Genomic DNA, 14,877 nt, shown 5'->3' on the forward strand with positions numbered 1-14,877 from the left:
ACAAAAGAGTGAGTAACAGAAGTTAATGAATTATGTATTCTCTATAACAACATACACTTAAAAGAAGTACAACACTCCTAGAAGAAACAGACAAACTCCTCATTCAATTACCATACATTCATACTCTTACATAGCAAAATGATCCCTCGCCTAGCTAGTGTAATATGCTTCATTAGTGGGTTCCACATTGCACGCACCCTGTCCAAGGAGGGACCATTTCTTCTGGTCAGTTTAAGGGAGTTACACACCCAAGATAACCCCTGCTCACCACCGTGGTAGCTTGGCATGAGCACTCAGTCTTATCTCAGAGGCAATTGGTAAAGGATTTTTACAAAACACATATAGTGACACATTGAAAACACTACAAATGATTACCACAACAATTTCGAAAAATAAACACCCTTTATCTAATTCAAACAAGACCAAAAAGACATACAGAACTCAAGATATCACTTTTTAAAGGTCTAAGCAATTCTATTCATAGAACACTATGGATACTTTGATTTTAGCACAAAGTACCTTTGATGAGTCAAAATCCAGGATAAAAAACAGCTGCAAAAGAGAGATGCATCGTAGAAAACAGTGATGCGTCGGTTCTTGAGTCCGAGGCGAATGGAGACGTCAGTTCTACTGCACGCAGGAGAAGTGTTGCATCAATTCTTTACTGCGAGGAGAAGCGATGCGTTGAAATCTTAATGTGGGTCCTTTCCGTTTGACGCAAAGCTGGAAACTTGGCGCACAGGTGCAATGCGTGGAAAATCCGGAAGCACTAGGGTCGATGCTCCCAGCCGCGAACAGGCGCTGTGTCAATCCTTCACCCGTAGCTTGGCGATGCAGTGGTTTTTCAGCCACACAGCCGGAGTTACGTTAGCGTCAGCGTGGTTGCCTGGGACATCAGGTTGCAGCGAACTTGGAGCAACACGAACTAGTGCGACATCGATTCTCCCAGCCACAAACAACATTCAACTTAGACCCCCTCAAAGGTATAGAAGGCCTCGGCTTTTCAATCAAACTGAATGAAACCTCCTCCTTCTCTGGAGGTCTGATCTACCGCCCCCCTGGTATTGCAACCAGATTCCTAGACACTCTCAGTGACTCATTGGGTCACCTCCTCATTAGATATCCACACTTCACTCTCCTGGGTGATTTTAATCTGCACCTCGAATCCCAAACTGACTCACAGGTTCTTAATTTTAATCAGACCCTAGAAATCTTTAACCTTCAACAAAGGGTTAAACAGCCCACACACCAAGCTGGACACATACTAGATGGGGTATGTACGAACCTTCCCCTTCTAACAACCCAACCTCCTGTCCCACAAATATGGACCGATCACAGTCTGATCCCGTTCTGTATCAAAACCTCCCGCCCCCTGAATGCAATTAAATCCAGGTCTCATTCGGAGAATTATGTCAACTGGAAAATAGTAGAGGAAAATTTCAGGCTTAACCCTATCACCCAAACACAGATCCCTAATCTTACCGGCGACGTAGAACATGACTCTGAACACTTCCAGAGCTGGATACAGCAGGAGATTAAAGCACGTGAACCTCCCAAACGTCCCCGAAGAACAGAGAAAAAACCTAAGATAAATGCCCCCTGGTTTACTACTGAATTAGCCAAAGCCCATCTACTATGTAGAAAAGGCGAACGTAAGTGGCGTAGAACTTACGACGCTGCAGACAGACACTCTTATATTCAGCTGAGGAAGATTTATCACTCCAGCATAAAAACTGCCAAGAAACATTTTTATACTAATGCCATCAATGATGCCAAACAGAAACAAAAAACATTGTTTTCGATAGTTAAGACTTTTACCCATCCCAGAGCGTTACAGCCTGAAATACCCCCATCCCAAGAGTTCTGCAATCAAATAGCTGACTTTTTTGAGGAGAAAATTGACGGAATTCCAAAAAACTTTCCTACACCTCAAGTCGCTCAGACTTCTACCCTCTCTGATCAGGGAGCTAACACAGTTGGAAGTCTTAAAACTTTCACACCGGTCAGCCTAGCCCAAACACGGGATGTAATTCTAGCATGTAAATCAGGAGCACCTTCAGACCCATGCCCCCCTAGAATTCTCCATCAATTAATTGATGTGGTGAATCCAATCATAAACAAGATTGTTAACTCTTCCCTTAGTACAGGTATCGTCCCACGTGAATGGAAACAGGGAATAGTTAAACCCCTGATGAAAAAACTTAATAAATCCCCTTTAGACCTCACTAATCTACGTCCTATATCACTCCTCCCAGTTTTACGAAAAATCACTGAACAAATGGTCTATAGAGAACTAAAAAGTCACATAGAAGCATACAACATACTCCACCCCCAACAGTCAGGTTTCCGTCCCCAACACTCTACAGAAACTGCACTGATTGAATTGACAGACTCTATAAAGCTGCTGCAAGATCAGAGAAAGAACGCTGTGCTGATTCTACTAGACCTCACAGCAGCGTTCGATACAATTTCGCATTCCATACTGTTGAGCAGACTGAAAGATATCGGTATCTCAGATGTGGTCCTTGCGTGGATAACATCCTTCCTAACTGACAGATCCCAAACTATTGCTTTTGGCCCTTTCCTCTCTAAAGAGAAGAGGGTTCGGTCTGGAGTTCCTCAAGGTTCCATTCTGAGTCCTCTACTCTTTAATGTATACTTGATCCCACGCATATCCCTGATTGAATCATTCGGCATACTAGTAACTTCGTATGCCGATGACACTCAACTCATTGTACCATTAGATGAACACTCCACTAAGGCCGAACAAAATCTTAAAAACTGTCTAAAGGCCGTTTTCCATTGGATGGATAAGAACCACCTAAAATGTAACGCTAGCAAGACAGAAATCCTCCCTATGGGAAAAAATACTAATTTCTGTCCCAGCCTATGGTGGCCAGAGGACTCTACAGCTCCCCCACAGACCGTAGCGACAGCAAGGAATCTCGGAGTCCTGTTTGACACCGAATTATCCTTCGACCAACATGTCAGGAATGTGGCAGGTTGTTGCTTTGGCATCATAAAATCTCTCAAAAAATTCTTCGACTTCTTACCCACTGACTCAAGAAAGGCTGTAGCAGTGGCTCTAATCCTTGCCCGCCTAGACTACTGCAATGGTCTTATGGCAGGTGCAAAAAAATCTACTCTTAAAAAACTTCAAAGTGTACTACATTCTGCAGCCAGATTAGTTTTAAAACTACCCAGAAAATCTTCAATATCAGCTGCCTTAAAAACTCTTCATTGGCTCCCTTTGCATAAAAGAATATTTTTTAAGATTCTAATTGTCGCATTCCGGGCATTTAATAACACAGAATGTCTGACATAAAATCGACAGACAGAATATCGACATGCAAAAATATCGGAGCAAAAATATCGACAGCAAAAATATCGGAATCCTATCTTCATTAAGGTAAGTACAAAAATATCGAAAAAATAATATCGAAGTACAAAAATATCGGAATCAAAAATATTGTTTTTTTAAATGTATTAATAATAATGTAAAAATAAATTAAAAATACATATAATTTTACAACTATTAAATAAAAATATTAAAACATAATTAAAACTAATACATATAAATTTAAAATAAATAAAACACTTAATAATTTAAAGTAATTTTAATTTTTTTTCATGTAATTTATTTGATTTAATGTAATTTTTTTTGTTTTTACCCTGTACGCCTGTACTCCAAAAACCCAAAACTGACCCTGAACCCTAAAAATATCCCTGTACCCCAAAAACCCAAAACTGACCCTGAACCCTAAAAATACCCCTTTACCCAAAAACTGAAAACTGACCCTTATCCCTAAAAATACCCCTTTACCCAAAAACTGAAAACTGACCCTGAACCCTAAAAATACCCCTTTACCCAAAAACTGAAAACTGACCCTAAACACTAAAAATACCCCTTTACCCAAAAATTGAAAACTGACCCTGAACCCTAAAAATACCCCTTTACCCATGAACTGAAAACTGACCCAGAACCCTAGAAATACCCCTTTACCCAAAAACTGAAAACTGACCCTGAACCCTAAAAATACCCCTTTACCCAAAAACTGAAAACTGACCCTGAACCCTAAAAATACCCCTTTACCCAAAAACTGAAAACTGACCCTGAACCCTAAAAAGACCCCTTTACCCATAAACTGAAAACTGGCCCTGAACCCTAAAAATACCCCTTTACCCAAAAACTGAAAACTGACTCAGAACCCTAAAAATACCCCTTTACCCAAAAACTGAAAACTGACCCTGAACCCTAAAAATACTCCTTTACCCAAAATTAATTAATATTATTTAATGACCAATTAATTATTACTTAACAATAACAATAAAGTAAATATATTAGCACATTTGCTGTAATTATTTTAATTTAATAATTAATATGATTTTTCCCAATTAATTAATTAAGAATAACAATAAATTATATATAAAAAAATTACTATAATTAATGTAATTAAATAATTAATATTAATTAATTACCAACTAATTAATAATTATAAAAATGTCAAAAATTATATTAATTAATTAACTAAATAATAGAAATTAATTACCAATTAATTATTAATTAAAATATGTACAAACATATATCAATTAATTAATTACTATTAAATTACTTCCCACCCTATTCCCCTATAAACCCATAACCCGCTATAGAACATATTTATCAATTAATCAATTAATTAAAAATAATTAAAAATTATTTCTCAATTAATTAATTAATAATTCCTACTAATTAATAATTAATTTAACATAATTAAATTACTTCCCACCCTATTCCCCTATAAACCCACAACCCGCTACAGTAGTAAAAGACAATATTTAATTAAATTACATTAAAAATAAATAATAAAACATAATAAATACAATATAATATACACTAAATTTATTTAAAAATTGATATTAGTAACATCAAAGTTATTAATTTCGATATTATTGACATCGATATTTACAACTTCGATATTACTGATATCATACCAATATCGATATTAAGACTGTCGATATTACTTACCTTCGATATTTTGTCCCATCGATATTTAAACTTCGATATTTTTGTATATCGATATTTAAAAATCGATATTTTGTCTGTGTACCAATAACACAGGCCCTAAATATCTCATCAGGCGCTATCCCCACTACAACCCTACTAGAACTCTACGATCCTCCAATGACAATCAAATAAAGCCAGCTAGGTTTAATCTCAAAACTAAAGGTGGCAAAACCTTGACTTATCTGTCCTCTAAAGCCTGGAACTCTATGCCTAAAAATCTTAGGTCCCAAACCCAAGAAACCCAGTTCAGAAAGCTACTAAAAACCTGGATCTTTAATCTCCCAGATGATTATACTATGGCTGCCATTTAATCTTTGCTTAAGTAACTGATTGCTTACCATCAAACAGCGCTAAGATGCTCCTTCCGGAGCGACCATTGCGCTCTACAAATACCACCACAAATTACAAATTACAAATTACAAGTGCTTCATCATTCTTTTGGCCGCAGCACAATGATGCAATGTTTTTTCAACTGCACGGCAAGCTTACAGCGGGACAAACAGGCATGGAGTGTCTCCGTGTGGATTTTCTTCTTTGTTCTGAAGCAACACAACCTCTACGGACACAGAACTGGATTTGGCACCACTTGGCAGGTCAGAAATCACAGCAGATGGGCTTCAGGTGAAGTATTTTATGGCCCTGAGACTACTTACCAAGAGGCAGGTATCCTTGGAGAATCTTCTCAAGCAGGATACAAAGCAAAGTCCAGTCCTTTTACTATCCAAGACTGAAGCAGCAACTGCAGGCCAACCCAGCAAAGCAACACAGCAAAGGGGCAGTACTCTTCCTGACTGCGCTACCGCTCTTCCTTGCGGCAGAGTCTCCTCTTAATCCAGAAGTGTTCTAAAAATGTCGGGTTATAGGTTCAATACTTATACCCCTTTTGGCCTTTGAAGTAGGCATAGCCCTGATCTGTTGACTGGGTACGAGTGTTCTGCTTAATTCAGATACTCTGTCCATCACCACCCCCTTTTCTGAATCGTTTTGTCCACCATAAGCGTGGAAGGGTATGCTCAGACATGAGTCCCTTGCTCATTGCACCATCAGGATTCAAGCAAGCCGGGCCGAAGACGGCTGTAATGCCAGAAACCGGTCCCCGGAAGCTTGTTTCCTTCCCAGTAAAAGAATTGGCTTGGTAGTTTGGTCTGCCCTGTTCCCATGATGCACTGGGCCAGGGACAGACTCATTTGCATGTAGACAGGTTCTGAGCTGGGATGGTGCAGTGAGCTAAAAAACGGTGATGGATCAAGCCCTGATCTGTTGACTGGGTACGAGTATTCTGCTTAATTCAGATACTCTGTCCATCTCCACCCCCTTTTCTGAATCGTTTTGTCCACCATAAGCGTGGAAGGGTATGCTCAGACATGAGTCCCTTGCTCATTGCACCATCAGGATTCAAGCAAGCCAGGCCGAAGACGGCTGCAATGCCAGAAACCGGTCCCCGGAAGCTTGTTTCCTTCCCAGTAAAAGAATTGGCTTGGTAGTTTGGTCTGCCCTGTTCCCATGATGCACTGGGCCAGGGACAGACTCATTTGCATGTAGCCGGGTTCTGAGCTGGGATGGTGCAGTGAGCTAAAACACGGTGATGGATCAAGCCCTGATCTGTTGACTGGGTACGAGTGTTCTGCCTAATTCAGATACTCTGTCCATCACCACCCCCTTTTCTGAATCCTCCTCTTTCTAAATGTGGCATTTTCAACCACACAATTTAATAACCACCTTCACAGAAAGATGTGTTTTTTAAATCCCGAGTTCAGGGAACCCAAACTCCAAATTTCCATGTCTTCTCAGTTCAAAGTTACACTTGTGAGGTGTTACAAGGCAGATCCAATGGTAACCTATAGGAGAGAGAGTCCTTGCAATAGTAAAAAAAAATGAATTTAGCAGTATTTCACTATCAGGGCATGTAAAAAGCACCAATACATGTCGTACCTTTCACAAACACTGCACCTTGCTCACGAGACTGCATTGGGCCTACCTTCGGGGTGCCTTACATGTAATAAAAGGGAAGGTCTGGGCACAACAAGTGGGTGCACTTGCCAGGTCGACATGGCAGTTTAAAACTGCCCTTACAGACACAGCAGTGGCAGGCATGAGACATGTTTGCAGGACTGCTCATGTGGGTGGCACAATCAGTGCTGCAGGCCGACTAGTAGCATCTGATTTACAGGCCCTTGGCATGCACAGTGCACTTTACTCAGTACTTACCTGTAAATCAAATGTGCCAATCATATATAATCAATCACAATTACCATCTACACCAGAAAACATATACACTTTAGCACTGATTATTAATGGTAAAGTGCCCAGAGTCCTGGAGCCAACAAAAACAGGTCAGAAAAAGTAGGAGGAAGAAGGCAAACATCTTGGGGATAACCCTGCAAAAATGGCCAGGTCCAACACACATATAGCATTGGAAGCTTCCAAGAGCTCTACTGTTCACTGGTTATACAGTCTCTTAGTTATGGGTTTCTAGTTTGGGTGATGTTATGCTCCTTATGCTGAAATGTATACTATTCTTTTTTTAACTGCCAGAACTACATTAAAACTGTGTGCAAGTGAGCTAAAAGTTACTTTCCCTCATGTCTGTCTACCACAAAGATTAAAAACAGGATGGGTGAGCAACAGCCTCTGCTTCTCTTTTCTGTCGACAAATTTCAGTGCCACAATTTTGCCCTACCAGATTTTTTATGCCATGACCATTTATACAGAATAAGGGAGTTCCTAAATTGGCCACATCATCCATCACCTGCTGCATAATTTGCAGGTGGAGAAGTGTGGCTCAATGCTTAGAGCGGCAGACCTTGATGCAGAACGCTGGCCAGGGACCAGGGTTCGATTCCCGCCTCGGCAGGTTTCGGGCTTAAATTCCTCTGACCGGATATTCTCGCCTCAGTGCCGATTCTAAGCATGGGTCCCACGCTGCAACTCTGGGCAATAGCTTGCTTAGTCTCCACAAAGGCCCCCTGATACACAAGGGATGCCTGGTTTCACCATGGGATGCCCAGGAGTGGACACCCCACAAGGAAAAGCCAGGAGGGGTTCCCTTGTGGTAGGAGTACAAGCGCCGGGATGCCTCCGGGTCACTGTTCGCGCTATACAAATACGCTACATTTACATTTACATTTACATCATAACCAAAACATATTGCTATCAACTCAAACAGATCAAAAGTTACTAAGCATGCAGATACACCTGTTGCAGCATAGTGGTAGACCCTTTGAAAAGGTTGGCTGTCCATATTTCAGTTGCTGATTGCTGTAGTTGGGTGTTAAACTGGTACTAATGGGCGAAATCTTTGTCCAGACAGTGTTAAAATGTGTAAAAGTGACATAATATTGAAGTAATACAATCAGAATATGGGCCACATTATGCACATAGTTTGATTTTTTGTTGTTGCATAATTTCTCAACCCTGTCACATAATTTGGTCTTCCGCTGTCTCAAAATTCTGTCTCTGTTCATAGGTCATTTTCATTTCATTTCATGAAGCTTTATTCGGTTAAAATAGATGACCATAAAAGCACATACAAAGTACAACATATTAAAAAAGGAATAAAAACTATTATTACATATTTCATAGCATCATATCATATCAGATGTAGTTATTTACATTGAAATAGACATATCTAACCAATTGATCAAAATTTCAGTTAAAAAATCATACTTTTCCTAGCGTTGATGCACTGATTTAAGAACGTCGCAGAATAAAAACAGATGTCTGCTGATTCCAAGTTAAAAATTAAAATCATAGCATGTGTAACTGTACGTACTCCGTATTTAACAAACATGGGTTTCAGAAAAGCAATACGAAAGTGTGTGTACAGTTTACATAACAACAGAAAGTGAACAGTGCTCTGGGTGGATACATCATCACACCTACAAGGCCCAGTCGGGTGTTTCTTAATATTAGGATGGGCTCCCAAATGATGGGCCATTCCGAATCGGAGCCTGGTTAGTACAAATTTGTGAGAGTTCCTAGTTACCATGGTTAAATACGAAGGGAAACCTTCCGCTGTAATATACCTATTATAAAAAATAACAGTAGACAGAGATCCGGCTGCAATTGCCCGCTTTCTCCCCATAAATGTCAAAAAAGTATTTTTCATTTCGGATTTGGAGATCATAGATGCTGCACCAGGGTTATCTACAAGATTGAGATTAAAAATGGCTGAAAAACAGGCAACAACATATTTTAACCAGGGAATATTTTGGTATTTGTCCAGGCATAAACAATCCTCAACAAAAGATCTATTAAATTGCTTTTCATCCTCTAGCCAAATAGGCCGCCAAGTCATCAATGGCCTAAGGCATAATAGATCAGCTAGGGGATTGACTGCTAGCTCTCGATGAATTAATTCAATCGAAGCTGACATGGGCAAACAAAGGAGCCTTTTTAAAAATAAATTTTTCTCCAGCTGCAGTTCTGAAACACAGCTGTGGCCCCACACTCCTGCCCCATATAGTAGCACATCTAGCCTGGTAAATCTTGAGCATATCCCTGGGGAGACGATCCCCTATCTTAGCAGCAAATCTGTAAATACCATGGGCATTTTTTGCCATTTTATTCCGGATGTTAATAAATTCATTTTTCCATTTCCTATCATTAGAAAAAGTAATACCTCGAAAATATTGTTGTAGTAATTAATCAATAAAATATTGTGCTCTTTGCCCTCTATTAGCCAAAGGATCTGTACAAGATCACTTACAGGTATATACCTATTAACCACAATAGGACGTGAAATGGTTACAAGTGTGAGGAGACCCCCTTTAGGTCTACCTGGACCCCGACCCATCGCTAATAAAATATAGGAAACAAATCCGTCATAATTAACTTCACTCGTACTCCACGTTTCCTGAAAACATAATATATTGTGGGCATTAATAAATTTAGACCAGCCCGGGTCCCTCTCCTTTGATTTCAGCCCTGCCACATTCCAGCAGACAATTGTTGTGCCTTTACCCCTAGCACTATCACTGTCATGCACCAGGCTGTTATTTCTCCCCCCACTCTCATTCTGGATTATTTTACTTAAGTCCCCACATTTTGATAGGGCACTTTCACCCATCCCCTGATCAATATCTATACTAATTGTAGACTCTGGAGCCACAATATTGCCCTCACAAACAGTCACAGAAGGGCTAATAGACTCCTGGGACTTCCCTATCTGCTCGGGTCAATCGTTGGCATCCATAGAATTTAGAATCTGGTATTGGTTTTGCATCACAAGATCAGGGTGTGGCCTCTGGATAACCGACCAGGGTTTACCTCTTCTACCATCACAAGGGGAAATACCAGGAGGGCTATAGAAAAACCTGAGTGAGCGGGCACACACATTACCATCAGTAATCGGTAGGGATGCAGCTCTCAGAAGTAAAGTGGCTGCATGTTGTGGGTGCTTAAAATTTATTATAACATAATCACCCCTAAAACATTTCCTAGAACTCCCAATCCAGTTCACCCTTCTGGTAGTCAAAACTTGGTCTGAGAATGCAGTTGGAAAACCACAGTATCTGCGCAACCAGGACACCGTTTTATTTTTTAAGGTCTCATGTGTTTCCTGGTATTTACCATTCTCAGCTGGAGGGACATTGGTTAAAACTACCACGTACGGGGCACAGTCAGGCGGGAGATTAGTAGCGCGCCTATGTCTTACCTTAGTCGAGTCTTCATTACCGTCGGCTTTTGTTACAGCCTGACTATCATTACAGACTGGAGGCTCCGAGGTAGATGGATTACACGTACCGTTGTCACTAGGGCCTACATCCCTCTGAGGGGCCGCATCCTGATTATCACGATTACTTAATGGTAATGTCGTTTGACTACCCGCTACTTCTACAGACTTTTTAAGTAGTCCACCTAATCTATTGACTTCAGCAGTTAGCTGGTCAATTTTAGTCATGAGGAGTTTAACAATGCCCTTAATCTTAGAGTCAATAATACCCACTAGATTCTTAATTAGTTCAGCATCCAATATAACAGCGTCTTCTTTAACCGTGCTGTTATCATCCTTGTCCAAAGTATTAGGGGGGTAACTGCTCTTTTCCTCACAGGGCGCGACCCTCCCCGTTTAGTCTGGGCTTTTTTGCATGCCCTTACCACTCTAGAGGCTGGAGTACATGGATGCTGTGCTGTGGTGTTAGTAGAGTCATCCAAATTGATTAAGTTAGAGATGTCCTGCCCGGGTATATCTTTAACAGAGGCATCGGGATTGTTAGTGCTACTGCTTTCATCCAATACCATGAAACCGGCACAGCTTCCGTGGTGGATGGTGGGGGGAACTGGCTAAACCCAGCGACTGGCGCCTCTCATTATTGATCTTGCTCACAACCTTCACTAAATAATTGTCTAGGGTATGAGGCACCTGGGTAGACTTTAATTTAGACATGATTCACAATTAAAAGAACCGATGAAAAGCTTCTTCAAATTAACACAGAAATGAAACCAGTTATAATAGACCACCAACTGGTATAGTGACTAATTAAAAAAGAAAATTAATATAATCGCACTGCATATATTGCCAACTAAAATATATCAGAGTTTCTGGCCCAGCCCAGTCTCCTTCTGTCTCGGACTGTCTCAGACTGTCCGCCCTTTGTCCGGGCTTCGTCCCGCGCTGCGTCCCGCGCTGCGTCCCGCGCTGCGTGACCCAAAGTCAGTTTTAAATAACCGTTGTTGATTGGGGCGGAGCTCTGCGCAGGTGAGCTCACGCACGGGTTCCTGGTCCACGAAGTCCGTGAGATACCGCCAGCAAGCCCCCACAGGTGTCACGACGACCGGCTGCACCCGGCAACTCTCCCCGCAGCCAGGCAGGTTCACTAACACTGTCTTCACACAGCGAAGCGGGACCCGCGCCAGCGGGTCCGGCGAGGGGTTTAGAAGGCCGGTGTTGATTGGGGCGGAGTTCTGCGCAGGTGAGCTCACGCACGGGCTCCTGGTCCACGGAGTCCGTGCAATACTGCCAGCAAGCCCCCATAGGTGTCACGAAGACCGGTTGCACCCGGCAACTCTCCCCGCAGCCAGGCAGGTTCACAAACGCTGTCTTTACAAAGCGAAGCTGTTCAAAGGTCATGTTATGCAATTGACAATTGCATTCAGTATATCCTTTTTCATAAGGTGGGGTCAATAGCAGGGGAAAAATCCCATCTTTAACGAAAAGGTACACCCTGGGCAGAAACAGTACACAGTTCCTTCCTTTTGAGGACAGGTATACGTTGGACAGCAGCAACAAAAGCTTTCCTCAACACATAATCAATTGAAATCAGGTAGCAGTAATGTATGCTTTGCTTCCTCACAGAACAGGCACAGTATGGTAGTAGCTAAGTAAGGTTTCCTCTATTACAAAAGGTGGCTAATGCAATCTTCCATTCCCCACAGAAGACAATCAGAAGGGCTGACTATTACAAGCTTTCTTTGCTCATAGAACATGTACAGTTCGTGCATGAGTGATATGTAGATTACAGACAGAGCAATGGAGAATGTTCTTAACTCGCTGAGAGGAAGGAAACGGTGGACAAGTGAATGAATATGTGAGTTCTGACACCATTCTCACTTAGTTGATATTCTACGTCAGCATCCTGAAAGGCCTTTTGCTGTCCCTCTAAGACCTGTTGACACTGCTGTAACTCATATTGTCATGCCATTACTACTGTCAATTCCTAGAGATATAACTCCTGCCATTAATATCATATTTATCAATGAAAATTCTATCTCAAAGGCTGGGTCCTTGCTATTTCAAGACAAACACTTTTACCGCTCATGGAGTGTAAGGGTATAGAGGGAAGTGCCCAGCACAGTCATTTAAAGTCAAAAGGGCAACAAATGTCTCTATGCTACTTTTACTTTTCACCCTGTGTAGTCCTTTTTGCCTCTATATTCTCACTCACTCTATTAGATATTCAGTATTTCTCTCTCACACACTGTTTCTATCCAGTTTCTACCTCTATTATCTTATTTTCTCTTTTTTCTCTCTTCCACCTTCTTTTTCATGTTCACGGCTTAGACTTGCCGTTCTCTCTGTTCACAGTCTTCCCATTTTAATCTTGATTCATCTTTGTCTTTTCACCAATTCCTCTTTTCTTAATTCATTCACACCCTTCATTGACAAGTGCCTCTCTTTCTCATCCTCTTCTATCCCTGATTATTCTTTTATGCATACCTTATGTCACGCTCTTCTTATTTTCAAACTCTCTCAGCCCTTCTATTTCTCACCCAGCCCCCTCTATTACATATTCCTCTCTACTACTACAAACTCCTTCTGCACCACCTAGAGCCGGCTTGAGGAGTTTGGTCCACCCACCCGCTCTAGCAATGGTGACACATTTGCAGCGTGTACTGGTAAAATGATGCCTCCTGCTGCTGACAGCCTAGGCTCACAGTTGTATTCTCTTACCCAAAAAGGTGTCCCCCTTGTCCCCTGTGTCTTGCGCTTTGCTCTACTCATGAATATTCTTTTGAATATATTTTTCTTTCTTAGTCTTCTTCCTCGTCCTAAACGCCTAATCCCCATCCTTTTTCTTCTCACACCTTGAAGTCCCTTTCTCTATGTACTGTCATCTCTCACACTCGTCACACTTTTCATTCTCACACCCATTTCTGTCCATCCTCTGACACCCAGTTCCATCTATCCATGTCTTTTATCTCACTATCATATTGTGTGCATTCCTTTATCACATCGTCCTTTCAGGTGCCTACATTTTCACTGAAATTCAGTGAGAATCTTCCCTCTTTTTGTCTAGACAAAATGAACAACATAAGGTCACCGACCATAAAAGAGTGTCTCCCACAATTAGATCATGTTATTAGATCTCTGCATCCACAAATCTTTTCCTTCAGGCAAGAATCGGTCTCTGAAATGACTCTATCCATTTCCACAGCAGTGGTTCCTCCTTTAGGGTGGAGCACAGCAGCTTTAGCAAACAAAAATGAATGTAATGGTCTAGTGCACTTCGCGTATGAGGGTGGGAGTGGGACCATTCCGATTTGTAGACAGTTGCCAGAAGTGCGCATGCCGGATTGGCCAGCAGTCGTACCATGGCAAGCTCAACATGTGACCTTCAGACCACGGCAATCCGGACTGCAGACACAGACTCCTAGTCAGAAAAGGAGGGTTACTTGAGTCTGCTCCGACCAATTATGGCACTACTCTCATGCTGAAAACTACATGAGAGCAGCTCCAGGGTTGGTTAGGTTTGTTTGTTCGGTCACCTTCCCCCGTGGTGGTTTCTGGGAGCAGTCGTGGCAGATGTTCCTTCCCTTAGTTGTGCTGGTGATGCCTGTGCTGTTAAGTTTATTGCCACTTCACTCCTTTTACTGTAGCTATCTTCCTCACAAGCATTGCCTGTCAAAGTTTGGATGCCCTTCACGGTGTCCATGAGCCGTTGACACAATGATTGTGAGAGTCTGGCTGCCATTCTAACCCTTGTTCAATCACTGCCACTAACACTGTTACTCGGTCTGTGGTTCCCACTTACATCCAAGCCACTGTTTGCCATTGCTTGAGCAAGTCTTCCCTAATAGTTCTTCACTTGACTGCTGCTGGCGGTAACAGCGGGAGTAGCCAGAGATAAGAGCGCCTCTGCGTGTGTGCCTGAGAGGAGCAGAGAGCATTCCCCGACGTTGGGAAGTACTTATGTTGTTACGAGCCCCCATTTCATGAATGCGTTAGCCCAGAGACGTGGTGCTGCTGCTTTGCCTCACCACTTTCAAATGCCACTAGCCGCCACTGCGTTTCCAGCCACAAACCAGATGATCTCTGGCAAACCAGTATTATGAAAAAACATGCTTCTTCCCTAGCTGCTGGCTTGACTATGTTGTTCAATCAATCTATC

The sequence above is a fragment of the Lissotriton vulgaris genome, chromosome 1_1 (assembly GCF_964263255.1).
Source record: "Lissotriton vulgaris chromosome 1_1, aLisVul1.2, whole genome shotgun sequence".
Classification (NCBI taxonomy): Eukaryota; Metazoa; Chordata; class Amphibia; order Caudata; family Salamandridae; genus Lissotriton; species Lissotriton vulgaris.